Source organism: Pleuronectes platessa, chromosome 21 (genome assembly GCF_947347685.1).
Source record: "Pleuronectes platessa chromosome 21, fPlePla1.1, whole genome shotgun sequence".
In the NCBI taxonomy this organism is placed as follows: Eukaryota; Metazoa; Chordata; class Actinopteri; order Pleuronectiformes; family Pleuronectidae; genus Pleuronectes; species Pleuronectes platessa.
In genome coordinates this window covers 10,765,756-10,781,531 of record NC_070646.1, presented here as the reverse complement: position 1 = coordinate 10,781,531, position 15,776 = coordinate 10,765,756, and the positions used below count along the sequence as shown (strand labels likewise).

The following is a 15,776-nucleotide window of genomic DNA, read 5'->3' as shown; positions in this document are numbered from 1 at the left end:
TGTTGAACATCAACATGCAATGGCTTTATCCTGAGCTGTCCTGAAAATCTCCACAGCCTAATAACACATGGCAGGCGGAGCTTGTCAGAGTGGCAGCCTTGCTGAAAACGATTTGGTGAGATGAAGAGAAAAGGCAGAGAGAGAGAGAGAGAAAGTGAGAGTGAATCAGAGGAATACAAGCAAAAAGAGGTGGAGGTAAAGGGAGACAAGTCATCAGCCCCGTCGACCCATCTCTCTGTAGATCGAGATTAATTTGTCCTGACAACACAGAAGTGACTCAGACAACACCTCCTGCACCGTTTGTACACACACGTAGACACACACAGACACACAGCCTGAACACACCTCCTGTGTGTTCAGGCTGGACCAAGAAAGGGGTGGTGGGGTGAAGGTAAATAACCTACTCCATTAACTTCAACAGGGGCTGAGAGACTCTCAGTGCCTGAGAAAAACTAGAAGGAACGAAAGAAAGAAGGAAATACAAATGGGAGATGTAGAAAATAAAGAACTATATAAAAGAGAGGACGCGAAATGGATGAAGAACAGAAGGAGTGGGGAGGGAGGAAAGAAAGAGGACGTGATGGAGGGAGAAAGAGAGAAAGACACACCTTGTCAGAGAGATTGAGAGAGAGGAGGAGAAAATGAGCAGGGAGACGGAAAGCAGGGAGAGCAATGCAGAGAATGAATGAAGATAGAGGGTGTGAGGGAAGATGAGAGGAAGCCTTATTTTCCTCCATCTCAATTTGCACAAAACTTTCATTACCACCAATTTGGGCCAGAAGCCGTAGGCTGGACCATTAGGCAAGCCCGGCATCAATCAGCCTAATCTCCCTCCCAGGCTGCTAAATTACAGCGCCCAGTTGCTTATTAAAATTTGTCGCCCGTCTCCCAACACCCGGCACTGCTGGAGATTAGACAGGGGCCCCCAGACAAATCTGTTCCAGAGGAGGAGGAGGAGAAGGAGAGGAGGAGGGGGGAGAGGGAGAGGGAAGGAAGGAAGTACAGGGACAGTAGGAGGGGGAGGGGAGGGGGGGCTCTTGCTGAGACGGAGCAGATCAGAGTCGGGGACGATCATCTGGTTTGATTTATACACTCCTGTAGATGTGGCCTGCACACACACACATGTGCATACACACACATGTACGTGCACACACATGTACTTACACACACATACACACACCCTTTCTGTATTTCAACCTCTCTTCACACACCCATACATCCCGATACATACACTCACTGCCACATGCCCAATACCTCCCCCCACCCTCCCTCAATGCAGTTTTCCCATTCCTGTAAGCGCTCCCAACACACACACACGTTTGTGTAGAGAATGTGGGGATTGCGACGCCTCCCAATGCATACTCAATCAAAGCAGCGGCCAGATAAGACGCATGATGAATGGCGTAATTGAAGGCGGCGGCAGGGTAATGCTGCATTGCTCTGGGTTTGGGGGGTGCGAAGAGAAGAAGAGTGGTGAGTGGGTGATTAGCCTGTAGGATTTATTGTTATTGCCTGTCTTATTAAAAAATACTAAGACTGCCTGCCTCGCCTACTGTAGCACACCAGTGCAGAAGTGACCGCCCACTTTTCTGGTATCGAAAGTAAATTTCCCATTAATTTTCTCCATTGACATCTCTGAAGAATCCTTATAAAAAGAGTTCTGAGCACGGAACCAGGACGACCAGCTCCAAGATGAATCATGACCATTAAACATTTGATTCAGATCAAAAAATATTGGAAAATTAAGACTGTGCACATAAGTCTTTCAAGAGTGAATGATCCCTTTCCAACGACTTCCAGAGTTTCTTCTTACATTTTATACAGTGCTGCAATATATTGTAGTTGGTATCTTTTGGGTGTGTATATAGTTTAAATAAAGTGTATAGTATAGTAACCTAATGCAGTAATGATGAACCATCATATAGAAGTCATGATTTCCGCGGTTGTAGAAAACCTTTCCATAGTAACAGCAAGTTCAACCAATCAGAGATGTCGCTACTACACCTGAGGATTGTGGGTAATGCAGTCCTTCTTTGTTTTTCTTGAAACACAGTTGATAACATAGAGACTTGTGGGTTCAACAACAGCACCAAACATCGTTCCACAGTCTCGTAGCTTGTAGTAGTATCTCTATTCAGAAAATCTATAGGATTTCTATTTCCAGAAGCACACTGTTAAGCTCTATAGGGCACTTCTGGGTGGATTAGGACTCAGCAGGATGCCACCACATGAAGGTTGCAAGGAGAAAACTTGGATGGAACATTTATAACATAAGAAAACATATACGATTTCACAACAGGGAAATATCTCGTCTCCCCCCTTCTCCAGAAAGGACAGAGGGTGCCATTTCTATTTTCTCACTTCAACCATTAGGAGCAGTTCAGGGAAAGGAATAGAGCACATGGAGTGACGGGGGTGAGCGTCTGCCGGTAGGTCAGTGGGTAAGGAGGGAAAGGAGGCAATTCTACTCCAGGCTGCTGTGCACTCAAACACTCTCCTTTCACATATCAAACGTTATGGCTCTTGACAGGAGTGAACTCGACAGTGTACTTAACAGCTGCACTGGTGCCACTCGCTCCCTGACAACACATCTCTGCTGTCCTTCTGCTGGAGAGAGCACGTGCACAGGGACTTTTCCTCTCAGACTGGCCACGCCATATGATGACCCTAATTTGCCTCAGTTTACCGTCCGCTGCGGCATAATCGGTCTTAATGGATCCTGACTTGTGGCACATGAGGAGATGATTTAAATTGGTGAGACTTAGGACGTTGTTGTTTTTCTAAATGGATACTCCCGCACGTTATAGAACACTCAGGTCTTGGAGAACCAATTGTTATTAGATTATGGTCGAAGATCAGTTTTGATTTGGTTTAAGATGCTCTTCTGACAAAAGTTTAATGTTGAAAAACAGCATATACGAACCCGCAGGGTGATACACCACACCGGAATAACAAGCTTACAGCAGCTGTAAACAGCGTAGTACAATTGTAATGGAAGATTTAGTTAAAGCCACTTTCAGAGTTTGTGGTGGGGGATGTACCTGAGAACGTAATTTTCTGGAACTTTTCCTGTCAGACCCCAGTAAAATGTCTGAGTGACACCACAATACAGCAGGAAAGTGTCCGAAAATCTCACAGCGAGCGATTTGGCGTGTTGATTACAAGTCTCAGGGTGAAAAAGAAGAGAAATACAGGGCTATCAGGACTAAAACCTTGCGTCACCTGAACAGTTTTTTCCCCATGGCAGTGGGGCTCACAAACAAGCCCCCTGCATCACACTGACTCTGTATCACACAGACTCTGCTGACCCCCCCCCCCCCTCGCACATAATTTATAACTCTATATTATTGGCATTATCACCAATCTATGCACCTTAGAACCGCACGAAACTCTTATTGTATATATTGTTGTTGTTTCTAGATTGTTGTTTGTATATTGTTGTTTGTACAGTGCACCAACCACACCAAGGCAATTTCCTGTATGTGCAAATATACATGGCAATAAAAATTATTCTGATTTTGATTCTGATTCTGATATATAAGACAAAGATGTCAATTTAGAGAGATAACAAGATTTGAGAGCCTGTGGCGATTAGAGTCAAAGCTGGCTTCGATGTGCTGAAAACAAAAAAAAGGGATCTCCCCAGTGGAAATTATACAGACTGTCCTGACTGCTGCATGCTGTAGCCAGGTGTGACCCCTCGTCTGAATGTTCTGGCTATTTTTCCCGTTGTTGTGAACGCATCTGACTCTGATAATCTCCTACTGTGTTCTTAATTGAATGACAAACTCCAGAAAAGGTATAGACCCATTTTTTTTCAGGAGTTAATGTCTGAAAACTGCTTTGTGGTTTATGGGTGTAACTGGTGTACATAGGCATTACATGTATTAAGACAAAAGCAAAAACACACAAGGCAACGAAACCAAGAAGGCACACATACTGCATCTGCTGCAAACACAATTCAACCAAACCAGGGAAATTAGAAGCAGTGTGGTTGTAGGGAGTGTGACCACTGTCGACACGTACCAAGACTGTAACCAGTGCAGGGAAAACCACTTGTGTACTCACTGTGGTTTCAGACAAAGACCACTCAGCTGCTATAAACAGAGGAGAAACATGGCGGTTGCTTTGTCTGGAAGTTTAATTAGCACAGCACCTACAGTATGCAAAGATAGAAGTGTTGGCAGTGGCAAGGAGACGTGAGCCTAAATGTTCCCGCCTGTCAGCGCTGTTTTACAGATGGGTTTGAATCTTTAATGTGCTGCTGTTGACTAAGTCGATTTTGTTTTGATTTATAAAAACAGTGCATCACTTTTACTGCCGCTGCAAGGTGTGCTCATCGTTTATAAAAGGAGTTCAGCTCAGGATCTACTGCTGTGAGCACAGAGTGCATCTACCTCGTTGGTCACCAGCAGCCCTGTGTGTTGCTGTTCAGACTGATTGAGTGGTGTGCTGTTTGGCCAACTGGGCTTTCAGCTGGTGGACCGCCCGCATCGATTGCTCGGTCGAGCCCCTCTTCTGGTGCACATACAGAAATAGAGAGAGAGATTGAGGGGAAGGAGAGTGTGAATTAGAGGTGTAAAAATAGAGCAGAGACAGAAAAGGAAGGAAGGAAGGAGAGAGAAAAAGGGAAGGATGGAGGGGAGAGAAAACAGAAAAACATTAGCTTAAATGAAAGTTTATTAGCTGTATCAGTCAGTCAGTCAGTCAGGTGGGGCGGGGGGTTATGCCTCAGGCCCTACATCCTTCCGCTCTATCCATTTCTTCCCGCTACACCCCCTCCTTCTGTTTGTGTGTGTGTGTTTAGGGGAGGGGAGGCAGGCATGACGGGAAAACATTAGACTGTTGGCGAGTCGCCTGTACACCAGTCAGTAATTGGCTTGGGTAATGGTCATGTCCAGACAAATGGTGTAGGCCCTAACCGTGTTACGAGCAACCAACTGCTCCGCCTGTGCTCCCAGTATAAGAGCCAGCGCTGCTCGGATACCAAACGGCTGCGGCGCGCATGTGTGTTTGTGCACAACACTTACAACACACGTGATTTACTGGGGCAACACTTTGCTTTTTTACCCCGGACGCACAACTGATGTGTTCTGTATGAGTGATTCATGACTCGCTGGTGTCCTGTGTGGGAGACTGCGCCGCGATAAGGAGGAAAAGATGGCAGCACACAAACCCTGCTCACCTCGAGGGACAAACCAACATCTGCCGCTGTCCTCCGAACGAGTGACAAAGAGGAGATGGGGAGGAAGGAGCGAAGCAAGAAAGTAAGCAAGAAGGAAAGCAAAAAAAGAAATAAAGGGGGGTGACAAGAGCGAGGGAGTAAGACGATAAGTTTAATTTTTCATCCGTCACACCCTCTGCTCTGCATCACTTCGCCTTCTGTCTGACGGCAAGCTGAGCCACTAATGTCCATTGTGTCTGGATGGGCTGAGAGTGTTGCGCATGCATGTGAATGTGCACGTCTGTGTAGTGGTTGTATGGCCTGCTGATGTGATATGAGTGAGAATGAGCTGTGTATACACCTACAGCAATACAAGCTAAATAACATACACGCTGAGTGTGTGAATGCATGTGTGTATTTGTGTGTGTGCTTGCGTGTGTGTGTGGTGGCAGCCCTTCAGCGATCCAGCTATCATCTCCCGCCAGACAGGCCCCACCAAGCGACCCAGCTGGATAATGAGATCCATTATGATTTACGTGCCAAGAGGACAGCCAGACAGAACAAAGACATGTACTCACACACACAGACACAAACTGCTGGGTGAACGTGCATGTACATGCACGTTTGCTCTCTATCTCTTACTGTATGTGCTGACGTGTGCTGTCACTGTTTCATATTTCTGTTTTTTTTTTCACCAGGTTTTTCAATATGTGTGTGTGTGTTGGCTACATTAATTGCCTGTAGGGCTTCCTGCAGTGGCTCCTTTTTCTGTTTGCAACTTGAGAACTCTCTCATTTCTTTCTCTCCATCTTTCTCTCTCAGTCACACACTTCTTTTTTTTTCCTCCTCTACCTCTCCAAACACATTGAACGATTGAGAGCCCCAAGTACAGCAACCACACACACACAACACACACACACACACACACACACACACACACACACACACACACACACACACACACACACACACACACACACACACACACACACACACACACACACACACACACACACACACACACACACACACACACACACACACACACACACACACACACACACACACACACACACAAACAAACAAACAAACAAACAAACAAACAAACAAACAAACCTGAGGCGTTGCAGGCAGAGAGTGAATAGTGAAGATTTGGCTACAATATGTGCTGCATCAAAAAAAAAGGGTTAACACACCCTGATTGATCAGTGACTCGGCAGCACACTGGAGCGATTGTGTGTGTGTGTGTGCGTACGTGCATGTGTGTGTGTGTGTGTGTGTGTGCTGGGATTTGTTAGTGTAGAGAGGTAGCTGTCAAACACATTTTGGAAAAGAAGCAGACTATTGCTTCATTCCACTTTTTGGAAACAGGGTTGGGGATGATTTGTCAGCTGAGAGGAGAAACAAATAGTGATTTAACAGTGGAGGTTGGTACTTTAGGGTTTTGTGCTTGGATCTACTTTCTCACAAACGATTTTACGCAGACATTTGAATTATTACCTGAAAGAGGAGAATGTGAGTTGTGAGGAATGATTTTGATTCATTTTGATTTATTTTTTTAATTCCTGATCTTCATCTCTATTCAGACATCGCTGAGTGTAGTGCAGCTCCATATTGCGTTGGATGCAGTTTTATTACAGTGTGATAATATTTGTACGAGTGGTGAGGACTATTAAGCGTGACACAGGAAGCTCTAAAATGTTTTGGTAGGTCTTGATAACGTTATTTATATTAATATATTTAACACTTTTTAAGGCAGCTTATTAAATTGTCTGTCGATCAAATTAATCTGGTGATTGTTTTAACCCAACAGCAACGTATTTGAAAATGTTCCAAACCTACTTTAAAATCTATTATGGTGATAATCTGTTTATAAAGGTTATAGTGGGTTGTATTGTTCCTGCAGAAGTGCATTCAGTTCACAGAGTAGCTCCGTGAAATGTAGAGTAAAGAAAATGAAAGCTATAAAACTGCCATTTTTGAATGAATATGCACGTGCAAAACACACATAAAACTGCAGTCTTAAATTAAATTAATCTTCTATATTCTCTATTTCCCTCTCAGTAGAAATTCTCTCTCTCACACAAACACACACAGGGAGAGAGGGAGCAGCCCTGCCCTCTCTCTGAGTGCAGGACACAGAAAACAATGATGCGATTCTCTGCCGTTCCTGCCTTACCAAGTATTCAAGTGACGCCAGCTCAATTAGAGGCCCTAAATGCCAAGATACAGAGATGAACAGCGATTAAAAGAGAAACAGACAGAGAGGGGGAACAAAGAGGACACACAACAGAGGCTGATAGGAGGACAGCAGAAGACAAGTAGGCCAAAATTGAAATAGGGTTAGGGTAACGTTATAGACAATACATAGATATCCTAATGGAAATGGGAAAGAAAGAAAGATGGAACCGCTGAATATGGGAGATGGACGATGATATGCAATAAGAAAGATAAAGGATATGAAGGTGATGTTACAAGAATTGTAGATCAAGCAGATACAAATAGATGAATGCCAGCCAGACACACTACCAGGGATACCATCACCTCCTTGACCTCCTTCACCTGGCTGCCATCGCTCTGCATTTGTATACACCCATTCAAAAAACGCATAAACACATACAAAATCCCCTGTGGTATGCATTTCCATCATCAAATGTGATCAGCGCTACGATCCACGAGCCAAGATTCACTCAACTGTGATAACGCTCCCACGGCACACACACGCATGCACGCACTCACACACAGGGGGTGAGCACTGTGTCGGCAGCATAGGTAGCAGGGAAGGATCTGACATGCTTGGTTAAATTAAAAGGTCAAATAAATTAAATAAACATCAAAGTGAGCAGTGCAGCGCCTCAGAGGCTGAGCTCCAGGGGGTTGTCTCTAAGAAAATGAGCAGCACTAGAATATAATTTATTGTATAATTTAAAGGATAATTCCACTTTATTACAACTTGGGTCTCGTTTTTATAGTTTTGGCTGCTGTTTCTATGGGTAATAACAAAACTGTGCTCACCGAGTTAATTGTTGAGATCTGGGAACGCGGCCACATCGCTAAAAGAGAAATCAGACCGAGCAGGAAACACAAGCAGTCAGATGATTATCTGACTTTAAAACAAATCCCTATGGTGATCAAATTTATTCAGATGATGAATCGAAGGGAAGCAGTCAAATTATAACCAAAACTGTCTTTTTGGTTTCTTTGCAACCATCATCTGACTTTGTTGTAGCACTGTTGCCATGTTCTTGCTACTTTGGTGAGTACAGTAATTATGTAACAGACAAAAACTATGAACAAAACTATATAAAAAGGAAAAAATTTACCTTAAAAAAATATCTGCAGTAGTGTAGACAGCGACATAATTTTGTGGTGACATAGTGTAATAAAACACAGTTAATTCCATTTAGGGGTGATCAGTCTGTTTGTAGTTTGCTTGGGGCCTTCTGCAACTGAACATCTTACCATGTATCATCACTAATCTCTGTACATTTGCTGACACATTTTTTTATAAACTTGCCATCACAGTAGACTGGTGTGTTAGATGTTCATCCTCTCCATGGTTATAGCCACTCACTGAACTGTTTTGACTTCTTGCTTGGTATGTGTGTAGTCTGTGTGGGGGGTAAATTCACAACCACTGTTGTGGCATGTCCAATGCACTCCAACCAACTAGGCAATCAGCACAAATGTCAGAACCCAAAACACACGTTGTAACCAAAATAATTCCCCCTAATTGAGCACCAACAAAACAACACTGTGTCTCAGATCTCAATCTGACTTGCGTCAATATTTCTCCAACAGACCAAACGCGGGTGAGCGCCCCCTCTCATTCCTCCTTAACAAAACAGCTCTTTGCTCACTGTGGTGCCAACCCTAATCACTTCCCTCAGCACCAGGTGGTTCTCATTGACTGGGGCCCAGCTCCTCCACTCAGCAGGATGCTTTGCCAGAGGAAATTGGCTCCTCCACACGCATTTATTGCAAGTGAGCTCTATCGAATAGAGTCGTGTGGGCCCTCCAATGCCGGCGTTGGCCTTTGTTCAGGCCCTTTGAGCGACTTGGTCCGCTGCACGGAAACAGCTGCTGCAGCGCGCACGGCACCGTCCAAAGAAACAATTAGAAACACCCTTTTCCTATTACTCCCCACCATTAACCACCATTGTATGGAATAAGTGGATTCTAATTCATGCCCCGTTTTCATGGGCAGCGGCTGCTGCAGTGGCTTCTCCTCTGCTAATGAAGAGGATGAAAGAGAAGTGTTAATCAAACTGAACATCTCATCTGTGGTAATAAGGAGCACACAAGAGGCCTTGGAGTGGCTCCCTAGTGATATGAGAGTGTCTGTGTGTATCTGTTGTGCTCCTCTGCTGCTCAATTTAAGACTCCACGAACTGATTGTCAGTAAATAAATAATAAATAAAATAGAAACGCAGGAAGGTGTGTGTGTGTCTGTGTGTCTGTGTGTGTGTGTGTGTGTGTGTGTGTGTGTATGTGTGTGCACTCGTGTGCACGCGTGTGGGACTTGTTTTCCCTTTTGCTCTTCTATGGGCCAATCCCTCTCGCCGCTAGCAGCTTTCCATCCGTCCCTGACTCCCTCGTCTTGGACCACAGTGCTAACCAGCAGGGTCTGATTAGATTTAAATGTCAAGAGAGATAGTACAATACAGTTATCTTCCAAATTATGGCCCATTAAAGGGCCTAAGCAGTGTGCTTCTCTCCTCAACTAACTAATCACCAACCAGATTCATCATCTCAGGCATAATTTGGGGGGCTGTGGTTTCCCTCCGCTTCTGCTCCTCCCTTGTGTTTGTGTGTGTGTGTGTGTGTGTGTGTGTGTGTGTGTGTGTGTGTGTTCGTATGCACATCACACCATGTGCAAGGGCATCCAGTAGTGTCTGTAATGTATGATCAGTGTGTGTGCATGCTGTGTGTGTGTCACTCCGGAGGGAGCTGTTTCAGCGCCTCAGGCCAGTGCCCCATTAAACAGAAGAGAGAGAGAGAGAGAGAGAGAGAGAGAGAGAGAGAGAGAGAGAGAGAGAGAGAGAGAGAGAGAGAGAGAGAGAGGAGTGTGAGAAGGAGAGATGGAAGCGTGGCTCCTCATTTAGACAGCAGGAGTGGCAGGCTGTGTTCCACCTGCCACCAGCAGACAGACAGACAGTGGGACGGAGACTCGTGAGGCCCCCTCCTCGTCTGCCTCCTCCCAATTCACCTGCTGTCCTCAGGGCGTCATCGGGAGCCACACGCCAAAACAATGGAGTCTCCCTCCTCTGTCATTCTACATCATTTTTTATTCCTCTACTCCTGCTTCTGTCCCATATTTCATCATTTTTCTTTACACTCCTATCCTCAAATCAGCCTTTCTTCCTTGCTTCTCCACCGTTCCTCTATAAGCAGTCTTACCCAGCATGCATTACAGTAGTCATCCCATCCCCGAAGAGATGGTGATGGTGGGAGGGGTGGAGGTGTCTTATGGAGGAAAAGGGAAATATAGGACTCGTATTTCAAGGACGTTTCCTTTTTTCACACTTCCATTTCCTGCCCTGCCCACCTTTCAGTATTCATTTTTTCTTCTTCTCCATGTTGGATCTTCTGCCCTTTTTCATCCATTTTCCTTTAATTTCTTCTACTACATCTCTCCTTTCTCTTGTCTCATCTGTCTATTCAACCCCCACTCCTCCATCATGGAGCCACTTATATTGGGCTCTGAAGTCAAACCTCCACTGGAAATTTATGTACAGGAGCTCGGGCGAAGAGCATTAGGGCCCCCGCCGTACGGTAACGCTTTATGGATCGCACTATATATAGCTGCTGTGTGTCCTGTAAAAGCTTTTCATTACATAGAGACATCGTTCAATCAATATAAGCCCCAAACTAAATCTAATTACCAAAACGACCAGAGCTAAAAAATATATATATGTATTTGGATGGTTAGGGAAGCACAGGCAGCCACTGTTTTGACCAAAGAGGTTTCAATAGGATGCTTACAAAAATAAATGGCCCATTTAAAGTACAAGGCACACAAGCTAATTGGAATGTGGGGAGCATAAAGATACGAAAATGGAGGGCTGAATGAGGAGGAGGAGTGGTTCATGGATAATGGAGGAAGGAATATACGCAAGGTTTAAACACTGTGGATAATGTGCATACACAGAGGCACTCCGTCCTGCTCTGAGCAACTTTATACACACACACAAATGTACAGCAGATGCACAACCACACATTATGTTGCCACTTGGCCCCAGCTGAAGCTCCACGGGGGCCACTGGTCTGAGGCAGACCTCGATATAAGCTGCTGGTGAAGGAAGACCGGAGGGAAAAGCTGGAAAGAAAGGGGGGAGTGAAAAGGACAGAGGGAGAGAGAAGGAGAGAGAAAGAGGGAGAACAGGAGGAGCCCAGGGTGCCATTTCTCTCTCTGTCAGCTCCCTGCCTCCCCGTCTTCCCTCCCTCCCCCATCACCCCCTGAGATGTGGATGCTTCGTGGGGACAATTACCAACTGACACTTCATCATGGGCTGCCCGACAGGCGCTGACGGCCCTCGTCCAAACAAATGATGCTGGGGTCGAGGTTGCGGGCCTGCCTTCGAGTCAGCCTGCCTGTAGTCGCGCCACGTCGGCCCTGCACTGCATTAGCAAGCCACACACACACACACACACACACACACACACACGCACACACACACACACACACACACATATTGAAAGAGACTCCTCTCAACCAACCACCTCCTTCCTTTAAGAAAAACACATTTATCAGCAGTGGAGTGGTGGTGGGTGAGGAGGGGAGGTGGGGTCTTTGTTAGAAGGATGGAGGTTGGCTAGGGGCGCTACAGTACTGTCAAACCCCATCCCCCTTAGGGAAAGAGAGAGCTCTTCATTTTTGTGAGACATCCACACACGTATACTCAAAAATACTCCTTGGCCCTCCACACATACAGCCAATCAGATATTAAGGTAGCTGGGGAAAAAAGCCAAAGAGGCAAAAAAGTGAGCAATCAGCACAGTGACACCAGCGTGCATCAATTAACCCCGTGTCTTAGTGGAGTACAGAAAACACTCTGACCCCCCCACACACACTTTCCTTTTCACAAGCAAAACTCCATGGCCCTGTGTTGAGTGAAGCTAAGTTTAGATTAAAAAAGTTGGTCAATTGCCAACAGACAAAAAGTGGGGGTAGCATACAGTTTTTAAGTAAAAAAAAAAAGAAAAGAAGCAGGCATGTGGAGGACCTGCTGCTAGCGTCTGAACCTGCAGATTAATAAATGTGCCTTGTGATCTCAGCTCAGGGAGGCCGATGAACAATAATTGAGACAGACATCAAACGGCTGACTAACACTGAAACAACACTTGGCAAAAAGCTTGTCTGCAGTCTCTCGAACTGACTCGCCGGTGTGCATGTATAGGATGGAGAGGAGGAGAGAGAAAGACAGACGAGAGAAGAAAGGAGAGACGGAGACAGAGACGGAGACAGCACAAACAATGAAACATTTATCAAAGCCAGGAGCGCTGCATCTTCCTTGTTGCACGGGCAGACTGCTAATGCAGGTGGCATTGTTGTTGTGGTATCCTGAGCTGCCACTGCTCAAAGACAATGAGCTACGGTGCTTCGGGTTTGCGCGAAACTTGCAAACAACCTGTTCCCTATCGGCACTGTACTATGTGGATGCCCTGTGCTATCCCCGAGGAGCTCATTGTCATGCAATTTTCTCTGTTATGCATTATGCATTTATTATCACGTTCTTTTCATTCACAAACCTGATGTTTCCCCTATTGGCAGTCTCCCTTGATAAATGTGTTTATAGCATCCCTCATGTCAACAAACGCCTGTGCAAGTCGCCGTCTTAAGATAAACAAAAGAAGAGCTGAACGTGGTGGTGGGGTGGTGGTGGGGGTGTAAAAATGAAGGGCAGTGCAGAAAAAATACAGAGCAGGAGCCATACGTCATGTTGGAAAGGCCCTTGAGAACGCTTTCAATCTTTTCGTCAATATTCGGCGAGCAGGCCTGTATGCCATCATTATAAAGGGGACACGTCCCTGTTTATTTATCATAAGGACACATGGCTGACAGCTTCCTGTAAACAAGTCGTGTGTTTATGTATGTGCGTGTGTGTGTATGTACACTCACTGTAGCATTTACAAAAGCTCTCATAAAACAAACACACAAACACACACACACACACACAAGTGCTTGGTCTCTCAGTCCTTTATCTTTTAAAATAGATGGCTGCGGCTCAGTAATGTGGGGACCAAGTGATGGAGCTGGCCAGTGTTCTTTCTGATAACAGCGGTTGGGACTCTTCACTGTATACAGAGATTGAGGTTGTTTAACACAGGAGGAAAAATGCTTTTCTTTCCCCTGGTGAGGAGGACTTAATGCAAGAAGTGACTGGGAACAAATGAGGTTTAACGTTCAGTTATTCAAGATGTTTTCCGTGCTTAATCACCTCCAAGATAACACATCCTTGAATAATGAATGTATCGCTCTCATGATGTGACCTTGCAACAAAAAGTTCAATAGACAAAGTCCATGAAGGGCTAGTAAGATATGAAACCTACATTTTTCCCTTTTTATGGTTTTAGGCAGTTTAACATAATCATAAGACAGCAGATAAAATAAACCTAAAGACGTTTCCAGCTGCATCTAAGCCCTATGTTGATGGTTTACTGCTCTCTGTGTCCATTGTGGCCAGATCAGCACCAAAGGTTATTCTGCCTGCTCACAGATAAGGTAAAACTAAACAACTGCTAGCCAACAGCTGGGCCCAGTCAACCTCTGTCAGCCAATAGCAAGAAAAAAAATATCCCCTGTTACTACTCATTATATTTATGTATCGGGGCACTCATGACAAAGGGATATTTCCATGCTGTGAAGGAGAAATGTAGTCAAGGGAGAGCAGGTGAGTGTATTTGCATGCGTGTGTGTGTGTATCCAGGCCGGCTGACCCACAGAGAAAGACAAATGGCTGTAGCAGGGGGCCCTGCTTGACATTTAGGTTTCATGTGGTAATGGACGATGACCTGTCGGGGTCAGGCCTGCCAGCGAGGCAGCGCGGGGGCTCATTCCTGCGTATGGCCCCATACCTGTAACTAGACACTAGCAAAACAGTTGTGCGTACACACACACACACACACACACACACACACACACACACACACACACACACACACACACACACACACACACACACACACACACACACACACACACACACACACACACACACACACATAATCACTCACTGACTCAGTACAGAGGGAGACAGAGGGCCATCAGACATCCCACAGGTTGGACCACATAGGTGGGGTGTCATTACATAGAAGAGACAGATGTGTCTGGTATGTGATTTTCAGTGTCAGGATCCGTATGTGCTGGAAAAACTATTGCCGGTCACGGTTATGCATATATTTCTGACAGTTCTGTGTACATTCTTCACATGCACATTCTGCAGCTATAGGACGGGTGGGGCAGTACAGTGGTTGCTATACTGTTGTTAAGAGAGTGCCCTGTGTTCACCCACAACTCAGCAACAGGAGGCTACTTTATATACTGTTTGTGACAGCTTTGTGGTAATAATGGAGCCTTGGCCTCTGCTAGTGCAAGTGGCATGCTCAGTCAAGTGAGACTTTGCCTAAGAGAACACACATTCACACACATGCACACAAACACCAGGCAACCTCCTTCACGCCTAATGAGACCACTGGGAGAGTGGAGAGCAAGAGGAGGCAGGGAGAGGGAGATGGGTACAGAGAGGAGAGAGGATGGGAAGGAAGGAATAGCAAGGGAAAATGAGAGGAACAGCAATAGCAAGAAAAAGACGAAGGCACGGAGAGAGCAAGAGAGCAAACTTTCAAAGTTCTGGGATTGGAAGAAGGGGAGGAAGCCTGAAGGGGAGAGGGATGGATGGATGACCTGGATTGCTGCCAAAAAGGCAAAAGGTAGATGAAGAGGGGGTGTCAAGAAAAGAGGAATGAGAGTGTGAGAGAGCGAGAGAGCGAGAGAGCGAGTAGAGGTACACATCTAGGTTTAGCAGCAGGGGGTTATGCAATGTACACAACACAGTGTGCGGGGGGGGGATCAAAGACATGGGGTGCATACATAACTGAATCTGACACCGCCGTGCAACACGAGACGATGAGCAAGGAGGGAGTAGGGGGGGACAAAAAACATTGAAATATAAAGGGAACAGACACTCCCTCGGGATGGAGGGAGAGAGGAAGACAGTACATCGAGTACTGGGTACACATCTTCTTCGAGAAACAATACTGGAGGAGAGAGGTAATGACAGAAACAATAAACAAGCCCCCAAAAAGTAAAGATACAAATATACAGTATATATATATATATACACACACACATCAAAACTGCTCTACCTGCACGCCTGGCATTATAGCATCATCAGCTCAGCCAGGCTTGTGCATATTGCAGGTTAGGGGTGGGGGGTGGGGGTGAATAGCAAATGGCTCCAAGTCCAAAACAGGGTAAAAGGCTTAAATGTCTGGTGACAAGGAACGCGGACAGACAGGCACAGCTGACCCTATGGTTTGGTTTCCAGGTAAAGTGGGGGCATAAATTATTAACAGGTGCTCAGTCTCATAAAGTGGAGATGAGCTTGGC

General features: G+C 45.6%; 1 protein-coding gene across 6 annotated transcripts in view; it reads right to left on the bottom strand.

Annotated features, from left to right (window-relative positions):
* The window catches only part of raraa (retinoic acid receptor, alpha a), a 143,996-nt gene that overhangs the window by 101,187 nt on the left and 27,033 nt on the right, over positions 1–15,776 (bottom strand). For 2 of the 6 annotated variants that reach the window (XM_053413619.1, XM_053413622.1), the window contains one exon: positions 4,398–4,518. The exons of the other annotated variants lie outside the window; for them this stretch is intronic. The gene's annotated coding sequence lies outside the window, so the exon portion shown is untranslated. The remainder of the gene's footprint in view (positions 1–4,397; positions 4,519–15,776) is intronic. 6 annotated transcript variants of the gene reach the window in all.